Source organism: Branchiostoma floridae, chromosome 10 (assembly GCF_000003815.2).
Source record: "Branchiostoma floridae strain S238N-H82 chromosome 10, Bfl_VNyyK, whole genome shotgun sequence".
NCBI lineage: Eukaryota > Metazoa > Chordata > Leptocardii > Amphioxiformes > Branchiostomatidae > Branchiostoma > Branchiostoma floridae.
The window spans coordinates 14459826-14469281 of NC_049988.1; positions in this window are offsets into that span (position 1 = coordinate 14459826).

Below are 9456 nucleotides of genomic sequence, written 5' to 3' on the forward strand. Positions count from 1 at the left end.
ATATATATATATATATATATATATATATATATATATATATATATATATGTATATATATATATATATATATATATATATATATATATATATATATATATATATATATATATACGTAGATGGAGCGTTTCGTATATATTATATATATATATATATATATATATATATATATATATATATATATATAGATGGAAGTGTTGCGTGGTAACTGTTAGGTAAATATAAAAATAACTGAATGTTAGTTGTCAACATGACTATGTACACAGTTCCATTACAGATTGTTCACAATTAGTGCCCCCTTCCCTTAATAGAAATGACAATCAGTTATTATTACATGTACATTGTATTAGCAATAGTACTAATGAAAAATCTGAACTTGACAGATTTCAACTTGATGATAAATTTGAGACGTAAAAGTGAGTGCAGTACTGTTGGTAAAAGTACCATGACAAGTCCTGCAGTGTTTGTTGACTTTGTTCTGAAGTGTGTAGTCTATCCTACCTCGACTTGCTTACAAGGTATGCATGGTATGTGTATGTAGGGGTCAAATTTGCATCTTTCCTAGTAAAGTATGCATGTAAATGGCTTTTTAATCTACTTTACTTACTTACATGCCACATAGGAATAAATTCTCATTAGCTAATGAAACTATGGTTAGACTCAGACATTGAACCCTGGAAAACTTTAGGCTTGAAGCCTTGATATTAAAACAACAAAGCATTGTTTTTTACCTGTCCAATTGAACTGCCCAGATAACAATCTACATGTACCTGTCAAATATCTTATGATCTTCAATCCCAATGAACAGTCAAGAGAACACTTGGCTATTGTCATAATCCATCAATGCTGCAATGGCCATTGTTCTTCTTTTTGCTTAAAAACAGAACTAAGAATGTGCCATAGTTATGATGTTACATGACTAAACAAGATAAAATTTGATATATAAGAGCATCTTGGGCAAAGTTTGGATGTTTTCACTTTTGTGTCAAAGATTGAAAAAAAAGTTGTCTAAAATGTTACCATTCATAAACATTCCTGTTATTTATTGCACTATATACTGCAAAAGATTTAGACATCTAATGATAAGTGATGGAATGGTATGTTGCCCCCCTCCCCAACATGTAGTCTACTTAAAAAACTGACAATGCTCTGTTGACTGGTGACCTTGTCATGTGAAAAGACCACTCACACTCCCTGGATACACATGGCCTATTTTCAGACAGGATGAGCGAAATAGGCAGAACACAGGTATTCAACTGTGTCATATGATACAGTTATAAACATCTGTGTATAGTGGGGTTATATCTGCTTGTTTCACAATATGCAAATCTCCCACCCCGAAGGAGACCATGTTGACAACTTCATGTAGACAAATTTATAACAGAAGCAAATTTTCCTAAGTGAACTTGGATTGGAAACGTACCAAAATCTATGTGGGGTAAAATGATTGTATCAGACCAATTAGAGAAATGAAAGTAAGGAAATGTTGAATGGTGATATCAATATATTGATGACTTTGGTCAATATAGCAATATGGTTAATTGATCAATAGCAGGTAATAGAAAAAAACGTTTTTTCGTAGCTAGTTCATAATTTGGCTGATGTAACTTACGTAAACATTGAAGTAAGTTTAGGACATGGTATTCCAAATATTGTGTTAGACAAAACCAATGTGTCAATGCACCATGCTTCAATGTTACTTATATAGCAGATATTTTGGATAATTCATAGAAAGCATTTTGGCACATGATACCATGAACATGATTATATATTTGCATTCTTGACATTGGAATCATAACAATCTTATCTATTGACAGTGTCACCTTACTGAAACAGAAGACAGTGGTAACTACACTCTATGGCATCAGAAATGTTTTTTTGCAGCAGTTGATTTTTAAAATGGCTCCTTCAAAGTCTAAAATAGTCATCAAATCTGTTTCTGTTTTTGGACAGTAAGAAATGTGCCGCTTTTATGATAAAAAACACCCCCTTTACGAAATTGAACTTGTCCAATCGTAGATCTGTCAGACACAAGTATGGTTGGAATGACTTTGGGTGGAGCCCATTTTCAGAGGTCACTCAGGGTCAAAGAAACAGGTCATGATATTTGTTGTCATTGATTATCATGTACATGTATTATCACAATTTATCAGGCCCCCAGCTTAGGCAGTTCTACTTGTGAAAGCTTTATAGTTTCGTGTATGCAGATTTGAAAATGTTTTCATTTGGAACATCATGTTGAAGGATTGTATGTAGTAATGTATGTATTGCAGCTTAATAGACTGATACTAGTAAGAAGTAATATGGTTTGAATGTAACATTGCCCCCCTCCCCCTTTATCCAGTTCATAATGAGGTCACAGTAACAGCATAACTACTATAAGTATAAGGCTTGGAATTGCCGCAGCAGTCTTATGTTTGCAGTTTTCGCAGTGACTGCTTCATCGGGAATACTCGAGTATAAGACTGGAGTTCTATTACTGAACAGTATATGACTACAGCGCTATGGAAAACCACTGTGAACGCTCCATCTTTTCCCTACCACGAAATTAAATCACACACAGTTAATTTAAAGGTATTTACAGTATATTAGTAATATGTTTTATTTGACCTCTTGACTTTGATTATCATAGGATGGATAAGTTGTGAACGGTAACCAAATTTAGCCATATGCATATTTTTGTACATACAAAACCGGAACACTAATAGGTTCATAAATGATTCATATACAAGACTGGCAATTGATCTACATTAATTACATTCAGAATTATAAATTATTATATTTGTAACCTGCATGTATGAGACAGCTTCTCTCTACTGGAAGCTGTGATTATGCTACGACAACTGACGAGCGAGGTCAGATCACCCAGGAAATTTCATACATAAAAAAACAATGTTTTTACATTATGTGTGTCTTTCAAGTCTAAATTTTTATATCTTGCAGCATCATATTCCAATTATGAAAAAAAGGGTCACACAAATGTAATTATGGTGGCTGTATGGTCGTTCATCAGTGGAAATAGGGTCCAAGGGAGATGACATTGAAATGTTGATGTGAAGCTGATGTAGTTACCTCCAGATTTTCCTAAATGGAATATGATATAGAGCAGGAAAATGAAATATCAATTTTTCACCCGAAAAATGTACGGTAATACATGAGCATATGATAATCTGAAACGCTAAACACTAAAAAGATTATGGGTACGGACATATTCTATTTCATTTGTTGTCTTCATGTTTGTATTGTTAGCTCAATATGCTGGTGCAGCAGTGGTGCTAGTAAGTGAAAAAGAAGAAGTCATTCTGTGGGGATGGTTGTATGCTGAAGAGGTGGGCCTTTGTTATAGCCAGGAGTCCATGACAGTGTTGGTGTAGAGTGTATACATAACAAAGTTTACTACTCAAAACTGAAATGATCAGGTATTCACTCATGCAAGTTACAAGTATAAAATGTTCTTATTACAGAGTACAGGAATTTTGCTAGAATATTTTTGATGATTAATTTTGCAGCTTAAAATAAAATGAAATTTGATGTCTATATTAGATAATTGAATAAAGTAACCTGCTCTAGTAGAATGTATACTGGGTCAGATTGTGTTTTTCTTTCTAATCTGACATGTAGAAAAATGCTTATAGTTATACAAAACTCACAACACTGCTTTATTTTGTAAACCTATATCTGCAATGTTGTTGCATGCTTTGTCATAATATGTAGTATAGATATCGATCATATTCATAAATGTATTGTGCTAGGACTACATATTCATTAACATTTCTGGTCCAAGGAAAAATACATACATGTATATTATCATTTAATGTAAACATGGTACTATATGCTTGCTACAGGAGAGAGCACCATCTGTAATATGATATTGTCACTATGCAAAGTAGAAGTCATTTTGAAATTGATTGGTCTGGTGTTTTATAGTCCAAAGATCGTTATATTGTGCAGTGTGCATTTCTGAAAGCAGAACACATCTGTCCAAAAAATAGGTATATGTATATATTATGTCTCTTATGATTTTATGATAATACATGTATTTTCATAAACCTGTCTGTTTAATAATAATTAATAGTGTAAACATCTGTACTAGCATATATTTCATACACAACTTCAACATACTAGTATATGTATAGTAGACTACTCCAAATGTCTCTGAAATTCTTGTTCAAATGGACAGCACAGTCTGTAGAGGAACTATGTTGGTTTTACAGTACAGAACAGTCAATACAAATATACTTTTGTTGACTAGTAATGACCTGTGAAAACAAAAGCTGAAGTCTAATATTGTTAGCTTTTCGCCAAAATAAAGGGCAACCTGTATTTGTTTTATGATAATAAATCAAAGGTTTGCAGACAAGCCTCTTTGCTCCATAAACCCAATTACACAAACACAGCTGGCCACCGCACATTTGCATACAGAGGAGCAACAACTTACAATACCCTTTCGGCGGACATAAGACATGCACCAACTCTACGGCAGTTTAAAGCTGCCCTAAGACACACTCCTCCGCACATGGACCTCTGACCTCCACCGTTGACGTTTTTTGTTGACCTCGACAACTGTTCTTGGTAAAGACGCTTCGGTTTATTTGTATATATTGTTTGTTGTCCTCTGGTTGTCTTACTGAATGTAACACGTTTCGTTTTTGTTGTTTATGTAGTGGGCCCCCTTGGAAATCAACTTCAAACAAGTTGAAGGGGCTACCCACATGTTTTGAGATGAATAAATAAATAAATAAATAAATAAGAACAGCGATATGCATATACATGCACGTGTTGTAGTAGTAAACACATCAACCACTGTATATGTACGTGTATATGTGTGCAACTGTCTTTTGAAGATGCCAGCTGCCTTGCCTATAGGTAAGAGTGACGCACACCACTAATGATAGGGTTGACGATTTTGCACATTTCTTTACAAACCTAATAATACCATGTCAGTGGCACAACTGAAGATGTGTGTCACTTGTACCGTTTGCACATTTGTTACACCAACAAAGCCTTCAGACACAGTTACATGTACAGGGGACAATGACTTAGGTATTCAATCACAGGTATCAGCTGGGTATGACAGGGTGTAGCCTATCTCTTCAGGCTTCATGCAGGGCCAGAGCTCGATCAGTCATTCTTGCTGAATTGTCTTGGAAAGAGCCTTGTAGATGCTGTCAATGAGGCTATGACAGTATTTCTCAGGCAAGTACAAGAAGTGATGGAAGTATTTAACATACAAGCAAATTGCTTAGCTTACAACTTGTTTTAAAATGTGCCAAGAATGTGAAGCTTAAATCAATGCCTGGAATTACTGTAGAGACTAGGTGGGACAGACTGTACTCAGATATGAGCTAACGAAGAATGGCTCATAGGTTTAGAGGATTGTTCATTGGTTTTGTGTACACATATTTTCTTCCTTGAAGCAAGGTGTTGTATTTGTACCTCTTTTTAACTGTACATAAGCAAAAGTTGCTGTACATGTGTATTTGCAAGTCATTTTTTTTTTAATGTTTGATTGTTAATATGGATAAACGTATGTCTGTATTATAATGGGGAACAAACTTTTGTGCCAGTTCAAAGTATGTCTGGCTATGTCTACAATGCAAGCAATTTTCAGATTTGTTACTATCAATAGCCAAGCACAGGTTTTGTGAAGGTTGTGAGACCAGTTTTGTTCCATTCTTGAAGTTTGTACATCGGGGCTGGAAACACTTTTCATTGTTTTTTCCTTCAATGATAACGTGGTTCGTAATATCAAGCCTAAATATTTTTTAACCTACACAATAGTACATTGTTGATGGAAAATCTTCAAAATCTTTCAGCAGCTTTTAAGGTTGCAGAACTTGCATTTTATAGGTTGGTATTTCGAGCCTTGTGTTGTATATACTAGTACCGTAATCAGGCAGGTACCTTGAGTGATAATGAATACCTGGGTGTTATATTCATTTTACATGTCGCCCATTCCTCATTAACTGGGAAAATTGGAGGTAGAAAATTGTAAAAAATAAAGTTGTCCAAAACGCTTACCTGCTGGTATGAACTTGTTACCACTTATTTTTTTTTCGACTATCTTTTGCTATTTTTGTCTGGTGCTAACACGCTTAATTTTGGAGATATTTGATTTTTAGTAGGCCATGTCATCTTCCCTACAATTTCGTAATAAAGAGCATATTACTACACAGAGAACAGCCAAATTAGCGAATTTTCCAACCCAAAACCTTCAAATTACACGCCAATGAGAAATATTTAACCGCCGTGTCATTTGTTTCGGAATAATCATCAAAATTACTAGCTATTAAGTTTGCTACATTTGTATAAAAGTAAATAAATGATATATTTTTTTTCTGATATGAAGACAAGCCGTTTAATACTCCTTAATTTTCACCCTGTAGGATGGGATAAGAGCGATAGAATATATTTATGAAAATGGTTGGAAGCAGGCGATATCTATTCTACAGGTAAATGCCAATGAACTGTGGTAACGTAAATTACAGAATCTCTAACATTTGGAGGAAAGCCGAATAGTGTACATACTGGCTCTATTTGAACTGATCAGGTCTTGTTCGTCTATACTGCTGGACCTCTTATCTTCATGTTGCTAACTCAGAGTAGTAAAAAAGTGTATCTTTGTTATCCGGAATACCCGTATAATCTTGTTCGTCCTATACCCACCCGGACTCTACGGAAAGACACCCAAAATATGCAAGTTCTCTATCTTGGCGGGGTCTATTTAAATACATGCTAAGTAACAAAGGATTCACGCAATCACACGCTCTAGGTCAGAACCGCTTCGTCCTCGCGTCCTTTAATCAAGTCTTTGGGAATAGCAGGACATGATGCGATGGCAACATAGTACATGCACCAGATGGACTGGGCCTTTCTAGCACAAGCTTTTGATATTGGAAAGACAACAAACTAAACACCAGTTATCGCACTTCTTATAAAACATTTTTTAATGTCAGGACAATCTTTGTTCGTGGAACAAACACAATGTCACATCAATATAGAATGAATGTGCTACCTAACAAAATGTCCATCCATACACCTTATATCGTGTGGTTCAATAATACCGGCAGAAAGAACTGTGTAATATGTGTATAACAAGGCTTTTGTTGATGAGCAAGGCTATAAACAACATTATCATATAGCCAGGCGCCGCGGACCAATCAGAAGGCCCCGTTCCACGTTGGTTATGACGCCGTAACACAAAGATCCAGGCCAGGCAGGTGGGTTTCGCTCCTCTGATTGGTCAGAATTAATCGACACCGGCACCGGTGTCGATTTGCATCGACACGGGCACCAGTGTCGATGCTCATAAAACCACCTCGTTCGCTTCGCTCACATCGGTGGTTTTATTCGGTGGTTATAGCAAAGGACCAGGCGTTATAACACCATATACACCTCGGGGCGGGTCATTAACCCTTAAGTGAATTTTCCAAAAGAGAGCTGCATGTGTAAAGGCAGTCTGTTCTACAGTTATCCTGGCAGCCTGTCCCTTTATACTAATGCCACATGATTACATGACAAGCCTGACGTTATATAGATCTTGACTTTATAGAGTGGGATTGGTTTCACAAATAGCTTTCTGCGTTGAACCATGTGTCTGTCCATGTAAAACAACTCTGTGCATCAATTCTGTGCAGTCACGACTGGTTGAAAGAGTAGTTTGCTTCTAATTAACAAGATTCCCAACCTAAACAAAGGTGAAAACTTCGGAACATCTAATGATAGTGAAGTCTTAACTTAAGTTAGCTATTAACTTCTGCAGCCCATATGCTTTTGATCATGGAGCTTATAACTCAATGACAAGTCCTCAATGTAGATAACGTGGCGCTAGCGTAAATAGTGTCGCTGATTTACCGCCGTCTGTACGTTTATATAAAGGGGTCCACTGTGTAAAACGAGAAATATTTCTGTGACACGAATCTTGACTACATTGACCTTCATAATTAGCTGATCATAATCTCTGTTGCTATTTAAGACAAACATGCTTGAAACGTACCTTACTTCATCAGTCAGTGTTGAGCATGAATTTCTGTCATTCCAGTCGTGTGATCTTCAAAAAGCGCGCGAAAATGACGACAAACTTGGATGAGTCTACTTTGACAACAGGGGTTTATTTTGGTTCAGTCCAACCCAATATACATTTATTCAACTTGGTACTATACATTCCGTGTAATGTTGATTATTGAAGCATCAGATATCAATATAAACACCCGCATCTTTCCAAGTTGGTGCATGTCAGGTTTATCATTTGAACATCGTTCCTGTAACAGTGGGGTTCTAGCGCTGCCAAACTGACCACGCCAACAGCTCTTGAGCTTTTGGTGTTGTGGTTAGCACGTTGGATTTGTGATCCGGCTGCCCGAGTTCGGCGCAGGTTCGAATTCCGGGAGTCGGGATGTTGTTTATTTCTGTTCTTACTCGCCCCTCTGAATTTCTACAATGGTTCCCACGCCGGCCCTGTGAGTAACAGGCTAGTACTGTAAGTTCATTTATGTTCGCGAGCACTTAATTTCGCGAGTTTGAGCAAATCGGGAGTTCGCGAGATCTTTGAGTTCGCGAGCGGGTACTTAGTTTCAATTATTTTTCAAAAGTTACGATCCGGTACTATGACGGTAACGCGAGTGCCCCCCTCCCACCCACACCGCAACACCAGTCATGCCGTCAAAGGCGGAATTTACGCCTTAGAGTTCATAGTTACCCTTCAAACAATGTCTAAAGTTGGTGTACTCAATAAAAAATGTGTTTCTGCCAAGCCACTGCCTCATTGTTGGGCTCATTTCGGCCTGTTTTGGCCGTGATTTGACGACAGCGCACGGAACGCAACAGGGCCAATGACCTCTGATATGTCGCAATCACATTTGCCGCATAGGCTGACGGGATACCCACGCCAAACACAAGCGACGCGGGCGCCATTTTGAAATATTTTTAGCGTGAAAGACGGCGCTAAGTGTTAAACTTTCAGCGTAATTTGTGGACACAAATTGTACACAAGAAGGTGAAGAGTTTATCTCTCCGATATTTACAGTAGTTCCAACTCAGAATTATGAAACGAACGTCTTTTTTTCGGCATGTAAGCGGAGTTTTGTTTGCCACGTTTCTAGTCGTAAAAATTTCCCCGCTAGTAAATCTTAGTTGCTGTAATTCCATAGCCATTACTTGTATTTGTAAAGACCGATACTACTCAGTTTTATTTTTTGTTCTGTTTTTAACTTGTAGAAATCTAGTTAAACTAGGATAATGTACTAAGTAGATTGTTATCGCAGCCATGTCACGGCGTGTACGTAAGTTTTGATAGTAAACAAAGCCGACATGTTTCTTTTTCCTCCGGTCGCCAGTGGCACATTTCTATACAATAATGACTCCGTGTATCGTATATGTGTTGAATCAACTTTTATTTCGGTTTGAAAAGAATAAATAGTCTGTTATCATGAATTGAGTCCTGTCATTGGTATAAGTTGC